Here is a 19,279-nt window from a genome sequence, read left to right as displayed (position 1 = left end):
TCTACCTTAAGACCTGTGGCCCTCCGTGAACCAGGAGTCCTGTCTGTTGGCTGGATCAGGAAGAAGGCCCTGAGTCAGTTTAAACTCAGGCTATTTATCCAAAAGTCTTTGTCTGTTAGCCTCTAGAGAATCCAGTTTGAACTAGTATGTGCATATCTCTGGAAGACTAGGGAAAGGGAGCTTCAAAGGCTGTGTGGTGGGGTGTGCTGTACTCCCCACACTGGCCCTGCAAGAGCTGAATTGGCCAGGTGGGCTCAATTAGCTAGGTAGGCTGCAAACGAAGGAGCTTTCGGCTGGGGGCAGCTAATTAGAGAGGCCCACCTGTGAGGGACAGGCAAGGGTTCTACAAAAGACAGGAAATTGGAAGTTAAGAAGATATCTGTAGTTGCTCCCTTGAAGGTAGGCTATAGAGATGAGTTGCCTAAAGTTACTTCCTGGGAGGAGGGAATGATGAGATTAGCAAACCCAGAAGAGTGGCGAGATCGAGGAGGTATAGAAGCAGTGCAGGGAATAGACCCTGGCTGCTGTGCAGAGGGTCCCTGAGCCAGAATACAGGGTAGAGGGTGGGCCCTGGTTTCCCTGCCAGGGAGTGGCACTATGAGGCAATGAAGTGGTAGACTACCTGAGACTGCTGGAGATTAGGAACTTTGGTATTCTCTCTCTTTTCCCAAAGGGGAAACCATCCATAGTGATCTGGCTGGACGGTTGAGTCACAAAGAGAATGCTGTGGTTCCTGGAGTGAGAGAAGTGCTGCAGAGGAGAAACTGCTAGGATGTAACTGCTGGAAGGAGCATTGGCCTGACCAAGCTAATTCCCAGAACCTCCAGGAGCAGGTGCCATACCTGCAGTGAGTAGAGCCCCTGGTGACAAGCTGATCATGTAGGAAGTACATTATGTACTTTTTTCTACTAGGGAAGGGGATGCTAATACCACAAACATTATCTTTAAAATGCAATTTTGGGTAACTTAATTCAATGAAATTTAATTCCTTAAGGTTTATTTGATTATCGTCATTCTGTCACACTTAGCATATCCACTCCCACAGTTTATCCTGCAAGCTGACCTTCCAGGATCCCTTTCCAAGTGGAAATGAGCCACTTATGCCCTGCTCTTGGAACTTAAGAAGAAGCAAGCACAGCAAGAAAAGAAGCAAGTCCCAGATGAGTCACCTACTAAACTGTAGTAATTACAAAAATATGTATGTGGGCATTGTACTTCAAATGGCCCAGCCTTTGGACCTAATTTTTACACCCCTTTTTAGATAAGCCTCTCACCTCCAGGTGTTCAAGTGAATTTTTTTTTCAGTTTAGCATCCCCTCTGGTCACTGGGGTTCCACAGCAATCTGTCATTTTGCATGGCCTAGCCCTCCAGCCAGGTCATTACTCAGTTCAGTCCTCTTCCCAGGTAACAAGAGAGTCTAAAAGTAAACTCAAAATCTGGAAAACCTGGATTTGTGCTGGAAATGGCCCAACTTGATTATCATACACATTGTAAGGAGAGTGATCACTTTAGATAAGCTATTACCAGCAGGAGAGTGGGGTGGGGGGGAGGTATTTTTTCATGCTTTGTGTGTATAAAAAGATCTTCTACACTTTCCATAGTATGCATCCGATGAAGTGAGCTGTAGCTCACGAAAGCTTATGCTCAAATAAATTGGTTAGTCTCTAAGGTGCCACAAGTACTCCTTTTCTTTTTGCGAATACAGACTAACACGGCTGTTACTCTGAAACCTGTCAAAATCTAATGACTTTCAAGGTCATTTTCTAGAGTCTCTTGACAGCCATGCACCCTCTCCAGCTTCCAGCCCAGGGATCCTCTTCTGTAGGCAGATACAGATTTTTTTTAATTCAGTCCCTCTGCCACTTCCCTCCGTTGCTCCTACCTTCACCCCATTTGTTGACATCTTTACCACATCTCTCAACTCTGCTATCCTGGATCTGTGGTTCACCCTTAACCAGTTAGGAAGGTGCTTTCTTGAAGATTGCTTCCCACCTTTCTCTGCAGCACCGGGGCTGTATTGCAAGCAGTCCTCTGTCTCTCACCTTCAGAGCAGTTGATATCTCCCTCCTCCAAACTGGAGTTCCCCTCAAGCTGGAGTTTGTGTCTCAGGCCTCTTGCCTCAGAATAGTCAGCTGCAAGGCTTTTGCCAGCTCCCATCTGCTGAACACACTTTCTAATTAGCCTTCCAATCTGGAGAACTCAGCTGGCTGCTAGTCTTCTCCTGTCAGTAGCAGTCCTTACTGAGAGAGCAGAGGCAGAATTTATGCTGACCCCTTTTTCCCCAGTGCATGTCCTGACTGGTTGAGGAGGAGGGGAGCCTTGCACCATCCACTCTGCTGGGCCCCTGATCCCAGGCCTGTAAAGAAACTGTGTCTTTTTCCCAACTACTACTTATTCTTGGGACTGCTTCCTCTCTATATCTATTGGACCTTATTGAACCATTAAAGGGCCATGCCAGGTGGCAGGGGAATTGACCACTAGGTGCTCCACTAAATCCACCCCATCGTGCTCCAGTTTAAGGCAAAAATTGCCATCTCATTATTTTGTTAATAATTAAATATGCTTACGCAGTGAGCATATTAGTTTCTGAATTTAGTTTAAAGCATTAATGCAGCTGCTTGCCCATATGACTGACTTGGTATACATCCAATATATGATGAAACATACAAAATATGGCTGTTTAAGACAATGAATGATAAAGCATGTATCAACAGATGGAATAGATGTTTGGGTACTTGCTTAAGCTCCTCTCACCCCAAACATAATGGTGCAAATCCACCCTGAGTAGTAGTAGTGGCTGAAAGTTGTTACTGTACCATCAAATGACTGTTTGGAAAATAAGCCTATGGGAAATGATGGGGGCAGGTCTTCATCCAGTTGAGCTAGATGACCTAATAGATCATTCTTTTCTATTTAAATTCTACAATGGAAATGTTAATACACCTATTAAACCTATTGCCAAAATACTTTAAAGAGCTTGTTGGCTTGTGACTGGTCGCTTCAACCCTTGAGATAGAAGGCACTGTTTGAACCACAGTAACCAGCAGTGGGAAATGACCACATAGGGAAGTAGTAACCAGGAACAGAACCCTAGAGAGAGGGCTCTGTGTGAGCAATGGGCTGAAAACAGTGATCCAGGAGGAATGAGTGACTTGGAAGTGTATGGTAAGAGAGTCAAGAATGACACACAAGTTTGTGATGTGGCCGTTGAAGTCTAAGGGATGTTGGAGTGATTTCTAAACAAGATGCTTCATCTCCCTAGATCTAAAATTTTGTATCTACTTACCACAAATTGTATTATCCTACTTTTCAAATGCAACTAAAACTGTTTAAGATAATCAGTAATAATATCTCAAGCTTGGACTGAAGCACCAAAAATAATGTAATGGAATTTTTTTTATATACTTTTATAGCATATATCAAATTATTTCTGTTTCTCTCTATATGTATTGAACCCTGCAATGCTACTCTGGTGCTACAGGACAGATGTAATTTCCTTCTCTATTCCTACTCCTTCCCCCAATTTTAAGTAGACCTTTCAAAGTATCAGTTCTCCAAATCATAACTATTTAAATAGAAACAAGTAGAGAAAGCCATGGGGGGGAAAACAGCAACACGTGTCAGCAAAACACCATTTCTTTGTGCAGTATTACTAAAGCATGACCTCTATGACTTTTCTGCATTTTTACTTACTGCACTTGGCACTGTGTAAAAATTGTTTGAGGTCTTATTGCTCTAGCCAAATGAACATGAAGCTCTAGTTGAAAAGAGAAGTGAAAATACATGGGAGGGAAGGGAGAGAGACAGGAGGAATATAGCAGGAGATATGCATGCACACAGACAAATTAAAATGTGTATTAAAGAGTATGCACTACTCATTTTACTGCATTTGCCTGAAAGGTTATCATTTCATATCATATACTTTGGAGAGAATAAAATAGAAGCCTGGCTTTTAAAAGAGACATAAAATATAATATGGCCACATTATTAGCCAAACAAAAAAGCATATTATTTATTCAATATAGTTATTAATTTTGCAAGGTGATTGTGGGAGACAGTCTTACTAGTCAACATAGATCACTCATCTTAGATACATTTTATAAAATAAAAGTACAGAGAAAATCAAAAAGGGTAACACACCAAAGATAAGGAGGCAAAAGCTACAGGGTAAAGCTGAGAAGGGAGTTGATTATGAAAAGAATGAGGTCATCACCCCATGCAGAAGGAGTGGATAAATGTTGGGATTTTATGGTGACAAATATTGGAGAGTTCTAAACAAGTTGTGAGTGAATCAAAAGGGAAAACTTTTTATTCAAAAAGAAACTTGGTGGTAGAACAAAGTAGAACAGGAAGTGACACGATCAGAGAAAAAACTCTGGGAAAGGAGTAGGAGCAAATGAGGCACAGAGGAATACAAGGATGTGAAGTTATTGGCCTGGAATGTAGTTGCGAAAGTGAAGATCTCAAGGACCTTAACATAAGACTTGTGGAAGGAGCAAAAGAAGTGTATAGACTAGTGAAAACACAGGACAGAAGTACTAAAGACATAAAGGAAGTGAGGCTCACCAAAGAGGAAACTTGTATGGTGTTGACTGAGAGTCACGTAAAGGATCAATGGAAAAGGTATTTTGAACAGCTCTTAAATGAAGAAAACCTAAGAGAGCAATATGACTTCAAAATGCTGAGCTTTAGTATATTGGAGCTTATAACACCAAATGAAATGGCAAATGCTATAAAAGAAATGAAAAATAAGGTCTTAGGCTCAGATGGAATCCCTGTTTCCATCTGCTGATATCCCTGCCCAATTCAGTCATGGCAAAACTCCCATTGATTTCAGTGGGAGCTTTGCTTGAATAAAAACTGAAACATGCATAGGGAGATCACCTAGGCTGAGGAAGGAATCCAGCTGGGAGGACTGCAGTAGCATCACCAGGTGAGGAGAAAATGACTCCTTCACATAAATAGTGCTCCATCCCTGCTCCCAACTCACCATCCACAGAGATTTAAACAAAATGGTACGCAACCCTGGCACCAAGGGATGAGGTATCTTCCCCGAAAGATGGAGGAGGAGAAGCCATGTACCCCCAAGGGAGCAGTGGCCACTATCCTCCTCGCCAAGAGGAAACTAGGCATCCATCTGCTGGCCCAATATGGCACCTCAGGCGGTATGCTGCCTGCCAGGGCTCATATCTGAGGCATTATGCAAGAATTGCAAGGATCATCCAGCCCTCTGACTACTACCCCGTGCTGCTCATCCATGCGGGCACTAAAGATACTGCAAGGTATGATCCTGAGCAGATCAGAAGTGATTACAGGGCTCTGGAAGTAAGGATGAAGGAGTTGGGGGCACTCATTGAGCCTTCTGGTCAGGATAGGGGCCCAGACAGAGACAGACACATCCTAGAGGTGAATGTGTGGCTATGCAGGTGGTGTCTCCAGGAGGGCTTTGGCTTTACACATAAAATGATGGGGTCTAAATTAGCTGTTACCCAGGGTCGGCTCTACAGTTTTTGCTGCCCCAAGCAGTGGAAAAAAACTGACACCGCGGACGGCAAAAGGAAGAAGCTGCCGCTGATTTCCTGCTGGGGCGGGCGGAACACAGAAGCTGCCGCCAAATTGCCACCGCGGCCGAAGGAACTGCCGCCCCTTTCGAACTGCTAGCCATTTCTTGGAACGCTGGTGCCTGGAGCTGGCCCTGCTGTTACCACTCACGAACGAGATCTTGGAGTCATTGTGGATAGTTCTCTGAAAACATCCCCTCAATGTGCAGCGGCAGTCAAAAAAGTAAACAGAATATTTGCATCATTAAGAAAGGGATAGATAATAAGACAGAAAATATCATATTGCCTCTATATAAATCCATGGTAGGCCCACATCTTGAATACTGTGTGCAGATGTGGTCACCCCATCTCAAAAAAGATATACTGGAAAAGGTTCAGAAAAGAGCAACAAAAATGATTAAGGGTCTTGAACAGCTTCTGTATATGAGGAGAGATTAATAAGACTGGGACTTTTCATCTTGGAAAAGAGACAACTAAGGGAGGGGATGTGATTGAGGTCTATAAAATTATGACTGGTGTGGAGAAAGTAAATAAGGAAGTGCTATTTACTCCTTCTCATACCACAAGAACTAGGGGTCACCAAATGAAATTAATAGGCAGCAGGTTTAAAACAAACAAAGGAAGTATTTCTTCACACAGCGCAGTTTCAAACTGTGAAACTCTTTGTCAGAGGATGTTGTGAAGGCCAAGACTATAACAGAGTTCAAACAAGAACTAGATAAATTCATGGAGAATAGGTCCATCAATGGCTATTAGCCAGGATGATCAGGGATGGTGTCCCTAGCCTCTGTTTGCTAGAAACTGGGAATGAGCGACAGGGAATGGATCACTTGATGACTACCAGTTCTGTTCATTCCCTCTGGGGCCCTTGGCATTGGCCACTGTTGGAAGACTGGATACTGGGCTAGATGGATCTTTGGTCTGACCCAGTATGGCCGTTGTTATGTTTCTCGACTATGGGATGCTGTTCCAAGAAGGACTGCTGAGCAGAGATGGAGCCACCTATCAAGGAAGGGAAAGAGTATCTTATGTTGCAGACTGGATAACCCAGTGAGGAGGGCTTTAAACTAGATTTGACAGGGGCATGAGGCAAAAGCCCACAGGTAAGTCTAGAACATGAAGACCTGGGTGATGGGTTGAAATCTGGGGGAAAGCAGGGACAAAGGAGACCCAAGGGAATATAGAAGGGCAATCTAATGCACATCTTAAATGTCTGTATACTAATGCAAGAAGTATGGGGAATAAACAGAACTAGAAATACTAGTGAATAATCATGATTATAACATAATTGGCATCACAGAGAGTTGGTGGGATCATTCACATGACTGGAATATTGATATAAAAGGACAGGCAGGGAAAAAGGGAGGATGTGTTGCCTTGTATATCAAAGATGTATATACTTTCACTGAGGTTGAGATAGAAGTGGGAGGCAGACCTGTTGAAAGTCTCTGGGTAAGGATAAAAGGGGTAAAAACCTAGGGTGATGTCATGGTAGGGGTCTACACACCACCTAACCAGGAAGAAGTGGATGAGGCTTTTTTAAAACTAACAAAATCTTACAAAGCACAAGACTTGGTGGTGATGGGGGAAATATACAGCAGGGCATAAACTATCCAACAGGCTCTTGGAATGCATTGGAGACAACTGTTTGTTACATAGGGTGGAGAAAGTGACTGGGGATAAGATGTTCTAGATTTGATTCTGACAAATAGTGAGGAACTGGTTGAGAAGTTGAAGGTGGAAAGCAGCTTGGGTAAAAATGATGGAGATGATAGAGATCATGATTCTAATGAATGCTAGGAGGGAAAACATCAGAATCAGACAATGGACTTCAGAAAAGCATACGTTAGCAAACTCAGAGAACTGGTAGGTAAAATCCCATGGCAAACAAGTCTAAGGGAAAAAAGAGTTCAGGAGAGTTGGCACTTTTTAAAAGACGTTATTAAGGGCACAAGGGCAAACTATCCTAATGCATAGGAAAGATAGGAAGTGTGGTCAGAGACCACTCTGGCTTACCCAGAAGACCTTCAATGACTTGAACCTCGAAAAAGACGCTTCCAAAAAGTGGAAACTAGGTCAAAATGTGAAGGATGAATATTAAAAAAGGCAATGCCAGCAAGTAGAGACAAAATGAGAAAGACCAATGCATATGTCAAGGTTCCTCCCTCACTCTGAACTCTAGGGTACAGATGTGGGGACCTGCATGAAAAACCTCCTAAGCTTATCTTTACCAGCTTAGGTCAAAACTTCCCCAAGGTACAAAATATTCCACCCGTTGTCCTTGGATTGGCCGCTACCACCACCAAACTAATACTGGTTACTGGGGAAGAGCTGTTTGGACGCGTCTTTCCCCCCAAAATACTTCCCAAAACCTTGCACCCCACTTCCTGGACAAGGTTTGGTAAAAAGCCTCACCAATTTGCCTAGGTGACTACAGACCCAGACCCTTGGATCTTAAGAACAATGAACAATCCTCCCAACACTTGCACCCCCCCTTTCCTGGGAAATGTTGGATAAAAAAGCCTCACCAATTTGCATAGGTGACCACAGACCCAAACCCTTGGATCTGAGAACAATGAAAAAGCATTCAGTTTTCTTACAAGAAGACTTTTAATAAAAATAGAAGTAAATAGAAATAAAGAAATCCCCCCTGTAAAATCAGGATGGTAGATATCTTACAGGGTAATTAGATTCAAAAACATAGAGAACCCCTCTAGGCAAAACCTTAAGTTACAAAAAAGATACACAGATAGAAATAGTTATTCTATTCAGCACAATTCTTTTCTCAGCCATTTAAAGAAATCATAATCTAACACATACCTAGCTAGATTACTTACTAAAAGTTCTAAGACTCCATTCCTGGTCTATCCCCGGCAGAAACCAGCATATAGACAGACACACAGACCCTTTGTTTCTCTCCCTCCTCCCAGCTTTTGAAAGTATCTTGTCTCCTCATTGGTCATTTTGGTCAGGTGCCAGTGAGGTTACCTTTAGCTTCTTAACCCTTTACAGGTGAGAGGAGCTTTCCCCTGGCCAGGAGGGATTTCAAAGGGGTTTACCCTTCCCTTTATATTTATGACAGCATAAAATGAGATTAAACAAGCTAGGGACATAAAGGGTAATAAGAAAATATGTTACAAATACATTAGAAGCAAGAGGAAGACCAAGGACAGGGCAGGCCCGTTACTCAATGAGGAGGGAAAGACAATAGCAGAAAATGTAGCAATGGTCAGTGTTAAATGCCTGTTTTTGTTTTTCACCGAAAATGTTAGCATTGATTGGACAACTAATGTACTGAACATCAGTTTAAATGGGATAGGATCTGAGGCTAAAATAAAGAAGTTGAGAATTACTTAAACAAGATAGATGTCTTCAAGTCAGCTAGGCCTGACAATATACAAACTAGAATACTTTAGGAACTGACTGAAGAGATCTCTGAGCCATTAGCAATTATCTTTGAGGACTTATGGAGGATGGGAGAGCTACCCAAGGACTAGAAAAGGGCAAATATAGTGCCTATATATAAAAAGGGGAATAAGAACACCCAGGGAATTATAAACCAGTCAGTCTAACTTCAGTTCCTGGAAAGATAATGAAGCAAATAATCAATTTGCAAGTACCTAGAATAAAATAAGGTGATAAGTAATAATCAACATGGATTTGTCAAGAGCAAATCATATCAAACCAAACTATTATTTTTCTTTGATAGGGTAACAAGCCTTGTGGATTGGGGGAAGCATTAGATGTGATGTATCTCAACTTTAGTAAGGGTTTTGGTACTCTCTCACAGGACCTTCTTATAAGCAAACTCTCATGTTTTGTTCCAATTGCTAAATAAAATACTTTGTTTTAAGAAGGCTGTTGGTCACTATATCACTGGTCACAGGTTCCCGAAGGAAGGAAATGCAGATGCCTGAAAGCCAGTCAGACCTGCAGGGTGATAAGTGTACACAGGATAGTGTACTGGGTCCTGGCTAAGAGTAGAAGAATCAAAAGATTCAACCCTGAGACAGATAAGGGCAAGAGACTGAGCATTTAAGATGGCTGCGCTTAGAATACCAGAAAGGAAACTGAGGCACCATTAACCCCATAACCATGGCAAAACGTAATCTCCAGGGAAGAAGCTATGGGTGTGTGTGTGTGTTTTTAAAAAACACAAACAAACAAAATCTCCACTCTTGCTGGGATTCAATTTCATAAAATATTTGTTTCTTGATATAGCAAAACTTCCATTTTTGAAACAATCAGTAATTATAGACTTAATTTTAATGATCATTTAAAAGTTTCCATTTTTTAAAATAAAATGTACACAGGATGATATTCCTCTGTGTGCAGAGAACTTGGCAAAGGACCTCAACATAGTGTTTAAATGGTACCCAAATCAAACACAAGTCTTGGGTGGGACCTCTGCACATTGGTGGATTTCATCCATACTGTGTTCATTGTATTTTAGCAATATATAGAGGGAGCCAACTTTCACATTTTTACAAAAAAAAAGTTATTCTTCTGAGTAAGCAAGAGGAGGACTCAAGCACACAGAATGCTTTGCAGACCTCACTCATATGAAATAGCATACGAAGGTCAACTGTATTACTATTGCTTTGCTTCTCTCTGTAATGTCTCAGTCCTTCTAACTTGTGTCATAACTGAGAAAACAAAGCTGTATCCTAAAATAACAAGGCATAACAAGCTTCAGAGTGGGAGTGTATCAGAAATAAAATATAAAGTGTGCATGGCTGAGAATCTAAAAAGGAGATTATTGCAGCTCATTCTGTTCACTCTTTAGCTTACATGTATAAAGTCCTGATTTACATATTAATTATTTTTACACAACTATAATGCGAATAGAATTACATACAAAAATATGCTGAAAGTGTAAACAAGACCTTAATGTCTGTATTCATCTTTCCAGCTTCAATCTATGAAGTATTGTTTAATTTCACACATGCAGACACACACTACTTGGTGTTTACAACACCATGGTTCACCATGATGATGGAGCTGCTCACAGGACATGACATCTCATTTAGCATAAATATTGGAAGTCAAATCCTGAGGAAAACAGAATGGGGTATAAACTCTTGCAAGTCAAGTGTAAAAGTATAATTAAGCAGGTCAAAGAAGAATTTGAAGAGCAACTAGCCAAAGACTCAAAAAGTAACAGCAAAAAAATTAAGTAATCAGAAGGGGGAAGCCTGCTAAACAATCAGTGGGGCAACTGGATGATCAGAGTGTTAAAGAAGCAGTCAAAGAAGACAAGGCCAGTGTGGAGAAGCTAAATGAATTGTTTGCATCACTCTTCACTGCAGAGGCTGTGAGGGAGACTACCACACCCAAGCCGTTCTTTTTAAGTGACAAATCTGAGGAACTGTCCCAAACTGAGGTGTCAACAGAGGAGGTTTTGGAACAAATTGATAACTTCAACAATAAGTTACCAGAAGTAAACGGTATTCACTCAAGAGATCTGAAGTAACTCAAATATGAAATAGCAGAACTACTAACTGTGTATGTAACCTATCACTTACCTCAGACTCTGTACCAGAAGATTGGAGGATAGCTACTGTAATGCCAGTTTTAAAATAAGGCTCCAGAGACGATTCTGTCAATTGCAGGCCGGTAAGCCTAACTTCAGTACCAGGCAAATTGGTTGAAGGTATAGTAAAGAACAGAATTATCAGACATTAGATGAACACAATATGTTGGGGAAGACTTTTTAAAGGGAAATCATGCCTCACCAATCTATTAGAATTTCTTTAAGTGGTCAACAAACATTTGGACAAGAGTGATATAGCGTGGATATAGCGTACTTGGACTATCAGAAACCCTTTCATAAGGTTCCTCACCAAAGGCTCTTAAGCAAGGAAGCAGTCATGGGATAAGAGGGAAGTTCCTTTCATGGATCAGTAACTGGTTAAAAGATAGGAAACAAAGGGTAGGAATAAATGGTCGTGTTTCAAAGTGGAGAGAGATAAACACTGGGTTCCCTCCCCCAAAGTTCTGGACTGGGACTGGGACCGGGACATTCAGCTTAGAAAAGAGATGACTAAGAGGGGTCTGATAAAGGTCTATAAAATCATGAATAGTGTTGAGAAAGTCAATAATAAAGTGTTATTTACCCCTTCACATAACACAAGAACCAGAGGTCACCCAATGAAATTAATAGGCAGCAAGTTTAAAAAGAATATAAGAAAGTACTTCTTCACACAATGCACAGTCAACCTGTGGAACAGGCCAGGGGATGTTGTGAAGGCCAAAAGTATAACTGGGTTCAAAAAAGAGTTAAGTTAAAGGAGGATAGGTCCATCAATGACTACTAGTAGCCAAGATGGTCAAGGTCACAACCCCAAGCTCTCTGTGTCCCTTTTACTCTAACTGCTAGAAGTTGGGACTGGATGACGCAATAATGGATCACTCAGTAACTGTCCCTGTTCTATTCATTCCCTCTGAAGCATCTGGCATCAGCCATTATCAGAAGAAAGGACAGTGAGCTAAATGGACTATTGGTCTGACCCTGTATGGCCATTCTCATGTTCTTATAATTTGGCTGCCCCACAGCAACCCAATTAAAACTCTAAAAATTCATTGAGAAAAACTGACTTGATAAACTGATTGGCAGCATAATCACAATACTCCAACCCTGAATACAAATCAGGATTATAACAAGAATAAAATAGCACTTTTCCAGTTCATGGTTTATAAGTAAATCTAGATCATTCAAGGAATTGAATAGAATAATTATTTTAGCATGGAAGTAATAATTCTTCTCTATAGCCCACAATTAGCTTTAAATGTAAGATTTTTTTTTAAATGTAAAATCCCCCTAGAACAGGCATATCTGATGCTCCAGTCTGGTTTCATTGTAACTAGTATGTCACTTTGGGAAATCCCTCCCTATGCAATATTCATTATTAACATAAAAGTTAAAAGATGTTGAATAGCTCATGATTTTTAATAAAAATTTTAGTCATTACAAAGAATCAGACAGTGAAAGAGAGCATTTGAAATGTTAATTGGCTGTTTATTCTTACTGGATGTACAGTCTCTGTGAACATTTATGCTCAAATGAATGAATGGCACAGCTCTGCAAAGATCAAAATAAGTTACTGTCAAACACTAGGTACTAGGGCCAACCATTGCAAAAGTAACTGATGATGTTGGATGCCTCAGTTTTGGGGTTCCCAATTTAAGGCTCTGTAAAGGGACCTGATCTTTTGAGGATGTCCACCCAGCACTTTCTGAAAATCAGGGCCCTTTCAAAACTCAGCTTGGACATCCAAAATCTCTAGTCAGTCTTTGTCATAAGGTGATACTGGCCTTTAAGCAGGGCCAGTGTACCTGTGCCTCATCTGTTGCCTCCACTAGGGCCCAGGTGCCCTTTGTTAAGCCCAAATTGAAGTGAGAGGCCTGTTGAGAGAGACTTGTGGAGTCAGGACTGTCTATGAGGAGATTTGATGTGCCAGAGAGCATGTGTGGTTCCTGGGGAAAGGTTGGAGAACAGCAAGATGTGTTTGCTGGCTGCCATCCCCAAACCAGAAAGTCAAGGTCAGAGAGATGGAGAGGGTGGAAGGCCAGTGAGCAGCAAAAGGAGTTGCCTGCTGGCTCTGAGTTGAGGAGCTGAAGCCAAGGGCAAAAGGCAGAGAAGCTGTATAAGCACTTGTAACCGTGCCTCCATGGGTCACAACTGCAAATACCAAATTCAGGACAAACTGCTGAGAAATAGGGGGGACACACCCCAAGCTAGTGGTTATTCTCCCATGAGATATACCAAACCAGCAATAAAAGTAAACTTCTGTTTCACCACGCTGGCTAACAAATCATAAAAACAGTTTCCTTAGGCATTCTAATCCTTGACTCACCACCAAAACCACTAGATTTAAAGATGAGTGGTTCTTTAAAACCAGTTTAATCAAACAAAGAGTTCTTCTGATCCCAAAGGACCAGTCACACACCCAGGTCAATATACAGCTCAGATCTTACCCAAACATCACACTGTTGCCAATTCTTTAGTATCTAATATCTAAAGGTTTATTTATAAAAAAAAGAAAGATATGTGAGAGTTAAAATTGGTTAAAGGAATCAAACACATACAACCATTGCAAAGTTCTTGGATCAGGCTTGTATCAGTGATGGAATAAACTGCTGTCTTAAGTCAAGTCTCTGGTTGCTTCCAAATCATTGAAAGGTCCTCGATCCCTTGGTTAGAATGCTCCCATTAGTATAAATCCATAATCCAGAGGTCTTAGCAGGAAAGAGGCAAAATGGAGATGTTTCCAGTGCCTTTGATAGCTTCTGCCACATGGAGGGAAACCGATTGTTTGAAACAAAGCCCTCAGCACAGCTAGTGGAAAATCACAGGTGACAAGATGGTGTTTGGAGTCACATGGACATGTCATATGTCCATGCATGATTCCACTTAGTCACAGTAGAAGTCATTACCTATACCTCAAACAGCACGTTCACAGGAAAGTCCAGTCAGGATAGGTGGGCGTCTTTCATTGTGAGTTAAATGTTCTTTCAATGGGCCACTCAATTTGAATAGCCATTTGAACAGATGTGCTGGCTAACTACCTTGTGGGTGCTACCCAGGAGCAAACATTTTGAAATACATAGAGGTATAGAGCCAACAGTCATAGGTATAGAGCCAACAGTCATATTTCAAATACAAAAATGATACATACATACAAATAGCATAATTATATTCAGCAAATCATAAGCTTTCCATAGACACCTTACTTAACAACCTTTGTACAAGATTTGTTGCAATTATATAACAGTAGTAGCAATAATGATCTACGTGGTCACATTTTAATCCGATAACATCACAGCACTTACCTGCTTACATCTCCAGGACAAGATAGCTGGACCCAGAGGAACAGGGAGAGGACTGGGGGAGTGAGGGATGCTCCCAGCAGAGAGACTGCGGAGGAGGGTTTGCACTCCAACTGGAAGGGTTAGGGTGGCTCTCCAGGGATAGAAGAGGACTGACCAAGAGTCTGGATGTGGCCAGAGGCACTGGAGAGTATGTTTGTTACCCAGGGTTCTTTCAATCCAAAGCTCTTGGTAACTTTTACTCTGTGCGAGGTGATGTCAGGAAATAAATCAGGGGAGACACGGCCGTCCGACTGATAGATGGCTGGCACAAACAGGACAACACAAGAGTGCTTTCACTTAAAGCTAAACTTTACTTAGTCTCAAGCACTAACACACGTCCGCAAAAGGTTAGTAAAACACCCCCAACCCTTCATAATTACCAAAGCTGAGTGTAGCTCTCGAGTGGCACAGTGGGCAGGCTTCCGGTGGCCAAATCTTCCATCTGCCAGTGGGGACTGCAAGATGTATCCAGAGGGAGAGTCCAAAAAGTGTCCAACTACCTCAAACTTTTCCCCCTTATTTATACATTAGTAATAGAATGACATGTCCCTTAAAGAAAAGTTGTTAAGTAAGCAGTTTCAATAGTGAAGCAAGAGGTTCCTTCTGATTATCGATTAACCAGGCGTAGGTTTTTCCAGCGTTTGCAGCCTTGAGGCCTCAATAGATATTCCTGGGGCACATCCTGCTCTTCGAAAATGCATGTATCAGCCACTTCAACACAATTCTTATCAGGAAGGATGCACGGGGTCAAGCTGCCCTTTCTGTGGCACCCAAAACTCCCCACCCCCACCACCACCATCACTCCTGCCTTGGTCAAACTGACAGTGCTGAATGGCCAATTTACAGCCTGCTGACTTGGCTGCTTTTAGCAATAAGCCATAGTGGTTTCAGGCACTTTACTGGTTTGCCAAAGTCTCCCCGTACATGTAGGGCCTTGAGGAATAAGATATCAGGTGATCTTAATGACTGTTTGCAGTGGGGGTGATAAAAGGATTTTATGTTGGGACTTTTTTTATGGAGTACTTCCATGAGGTTTACTAATAATTCAGCCCCCAAAGAGGGATATTATTGAGAGAGGAAAATTGCATGAAGGTATTGTTTTACCTGAGAGGGGAAACTCAGGCAGGAGGCCGCTGACCCTGTTACAGTCTTGAAAAATTTGGACTAGAGAAATAAAATTAAAAGACTCAGGTGTAAATTGTGACCAGGCCTAGGTATGTTGGGGGAAGATTGTAAGGCTCTTCATAACTTAATGCACCCCTACTTCTCCAAATTTGTATCTTCTCTCATAGGCCCCAACCCTCTGTTCCTCCAACCATGCCAATGTTCACATTCATTTGTCTGCTTTTCCCCACAAGTACCTATAAAGCATAGAATGCCCTCTATGAACTATTCAATAATACTATGATCCTGTCCCGCATCAAGTCCCTCCTCAAGAACCACTTCTACCATGCTTATGGGAAATGGCCAACTGATAATGATTGGATAGATGGCAGGTAAGAGTTTCTGATGTTTATCTTATTATTTGTGTTTTATTCTGTGCTTGTACAGTGTCTAGCAGAATGGGGCTCCAATCCTGACTGAAGAAATTAGGTGCTACCATAATATAAATTACCAGTATTGAAGCCTACACTCCAGTGCATTGCCAACAAACTACATGTGAGCAAGTGAAAAATATGATTGCGAGTATAGAGATAGATCTCTTATCCTTGATATATTTGTTCCCAAGACACACTTATGTATACAATTAAAATATAATACTGCTATCATTTGTGTATTAATTTATACACTTTTTATTATATGGGCAGACCCAGAAGGCCTATTGAAGGGGACTTTCCATATATGATGAACTTATTAATGCTAAGGAGAGTATTGGACACTTACAACAAGAGGGCATCATCCTGGCACTAAAGACCACTCCTACTATTACCAGCTCTGCGACAGTCTCACTCTGTGATGTTGGGTGATTCACTTAACTTCTCTGTGCCTGTCTTTTCCCCATTTCTGTAAAATGGGGAGTAGAGCACTTTGAGATCTACAGATAGTGTGTGCTAGCTGAGTTTTAATTATTTCATCTTCTGTTGTATAATGAAACATGTTACTGAAAACAGTGTACCAATGAGATTGTGGATTTTAAGTGATGTACATACAGTGCATTAATGGATTGTTTTAAAACAAGATACTATATGATTACTAATGAAGCAAAGGTATCTTCTCAGTATAAAACAAGTACTGACATGGTTCCTGTGATCTGAGCCAGACTGCTCAGTGCAGTCATTTTCTATTGTCTTATCAAGACTTTGCAGGCAAAGGAGTGAGCAAAATGCTAAGAATTATTTTGTGTTGAGACGCTTATTTTTTTTGGTGGAAATACTATATTTTTCTTATGCTTACTAATGTGTTAATGGTAAACCTTCATGTCCCTTATAAAGAATGGTTACATATAACAACTGAGGTTCTTTGAGAGGTTGTCTGTGCAGATCCCCCTCTAGTTGTACATGTGCCCCACACACAAGATCAGAATCTTTGAACAGCAGTGTCTGTTGGGCCCTGCCTGCACTGTGTATGTCATTGTGCCTCTCTACCCAATAGCATAAAGGGCAGAGTAGCCACAACTGTCCTTCAGTTCACTTGCTAACTCAGAATGCCAGATAACAATGACTGAAAAAGTGGGAATGAAAAGTAAGTCATGGGATCCATGGAGATAACAAATATCTGAGACCCACAGTTACTGTAAGGTAAGTAACCATTCGTATTTCCATCAGAAATAGGGAAGTGTTATTACCATTGTACAAGCCACTGGTGAGACCTCATCTGGAATACTGTGTGCAATTCTTGTCTCCCATGTTCAACAAAGATTATTTCAAACTAGAACAGGTTCAGAGAAGGGCTGATCACAGGAATGGAGAAATTACCTTACAAGAGGAGACTTGAGGATTTTGGCATAGGTGCTGGAACGAGGGGTTTAGGGGGTGCAACAGCACCCCCTGACTTGAAGTGGTTTCCATTATATACAGGGTTTACAGTTTGGTTAAATGGTTCACAGCACCTCCACTATAGAAATTGTTCCAGCACCCCTAGATCTTAGCTTGTTTAGCCTAACCAAACGAAGGCTAAGGGGAGATATGATTGCTCTCTATAAATACATCAGAGGGATAAGAATGAGGAAGAGAAAGGTGCTATTTAAGTTAAGGGCCAGTGATAGTACAAGAACAAATTGATATAAACTGGCCATCAACAAGTTTAGACTTGAAGTTAGATGAAAGTTTCTAACCATCAGAGAACTGAAGTTCTGGAAGAGCCTTCCAAGGAGAGTAGTGGGGGCAAAAAAAAACTAACTTGTTTCAAGACTGAGCTTGATATGTAGGGCTGTCAAGCAATTAAAAAAATTAGTTGCAATTAATCAGTTTTGATTGCACTGGATAAAAAGTCAGTTATATGTAACAATTGCAAAGCTAAGTTCCAATACCATCAAAGTACTTCAAGTCTGCGGTACCACCAACATGCTAAACATGCTTTCACCTCCAGTTCTTGTGCTACAGATAACCCACTAACAGCAAATGAACCCCACCAGCTGATACAGAGTACTCTTACAGAGTTTCAGGATCGCTACAAGCCCAATGGATCAAACAAAATACAGCAGCTTAACCAATGCTATTGCAAAGTAGATAGCTATGGACAGCAGACCACTCAACACTGTAAACGACAGAGGGTTAAGAGATGTTATTCTAATTGAATCTTCCAATCAATCATACCCCTTGCCCTCCGGAGGAACCATTGTATCACAAATACATGACCTATTTCACAGTGAGAAGAATACTCAGTTGGAGCTTCTGAAAAATGCACTAGCTGTTGCTTGGACTGCTGTTTACAGGACATCCTTGAGCAATCACAGCTCTCTTGGAGTCACGACACACCTGATGGATGCTGCATGAACACTGCAGTCATTTGCTTTAACAGTAATACATACTGAAGAGAGACATTATGCTGAAACACACGTAGAGCATTTCTTGGATGTTGTGAAAAAATGGAATATTTAAGAAAAGGTAACAACAACAATTAGTACTAATGGTGTGATCAAAACTGTGATTAATCATGATTAATTTGTTTTGACTTAATTGCTGAGTTAATTGCAATTGACAGCCCTATTGCACACAATGCTATTGGAGGCACTAGAGGATCCCATGTCCAACTATGGTTTCTGTAGATCAGCTGGGTGACCAGGCTACAAAATGGCAGATGAAATTCAGTGTTAATAAGTGCAAAGTAATGCACATTAGAAAACATAATCCCTCTGATGTTGCACCCCATAATGCTTTATAGAAATATGCTTATGAGTGTAAATATGACATAACTGGAATATGTTTTATGCTAGGTATGCCATGTAACATATCTTTGCAAAGGTTATGTTCTGCATGTATTCATCCTATTTGTATGCATGTATCATTTTTGTATTCAAAGTTATGAATATTGGCTGTGTACTTGTTTGATTTTAAGTAGCCTCAATGAAGCATTTCATCAGCTTCTTGAGAAAAGACTATTCTCAGTAAGTGCCCAATCAAGAAATACTTAATCTGATAGATGCAAATCCACATCTGAGCTTTCTTGGGAACATTCCTGTCAAGTTCTGAGTCATGCATGGACATGTGACTTGACCCATGTGACTCCAAAACTCCATTTTGTAGCTACAAAGGGGGGAGAGGGGGGCTTCCACCCAGAAGAGAGAAACTGTATAAAGTCCTGGGAGACTCCTCCATTTTGTCTTCAGCTGGCTCAAGAGATAGCCTCTCCACCCCCAAAGGATACCTGAAAGAAACTGGAACAAAGGACAGTAACCACAGAGGTG

The sequence above is a fragment of the Caretta caretta genome, chromosome 2 (assembly GCF_965140235.1).
Source record: "Caretta caretta isolate rCarCar2 chromosome 2, rCarCar1.hap1, whole genome shotgun sequence".
Lineage (NCBI taxonomy): Eukaryota > Metazoa > Chordata > Testudines > Cheloniidae > Caretta > Caretta caretta.
Note: the sequence above shows the minus strand (reverse complement) of the source record.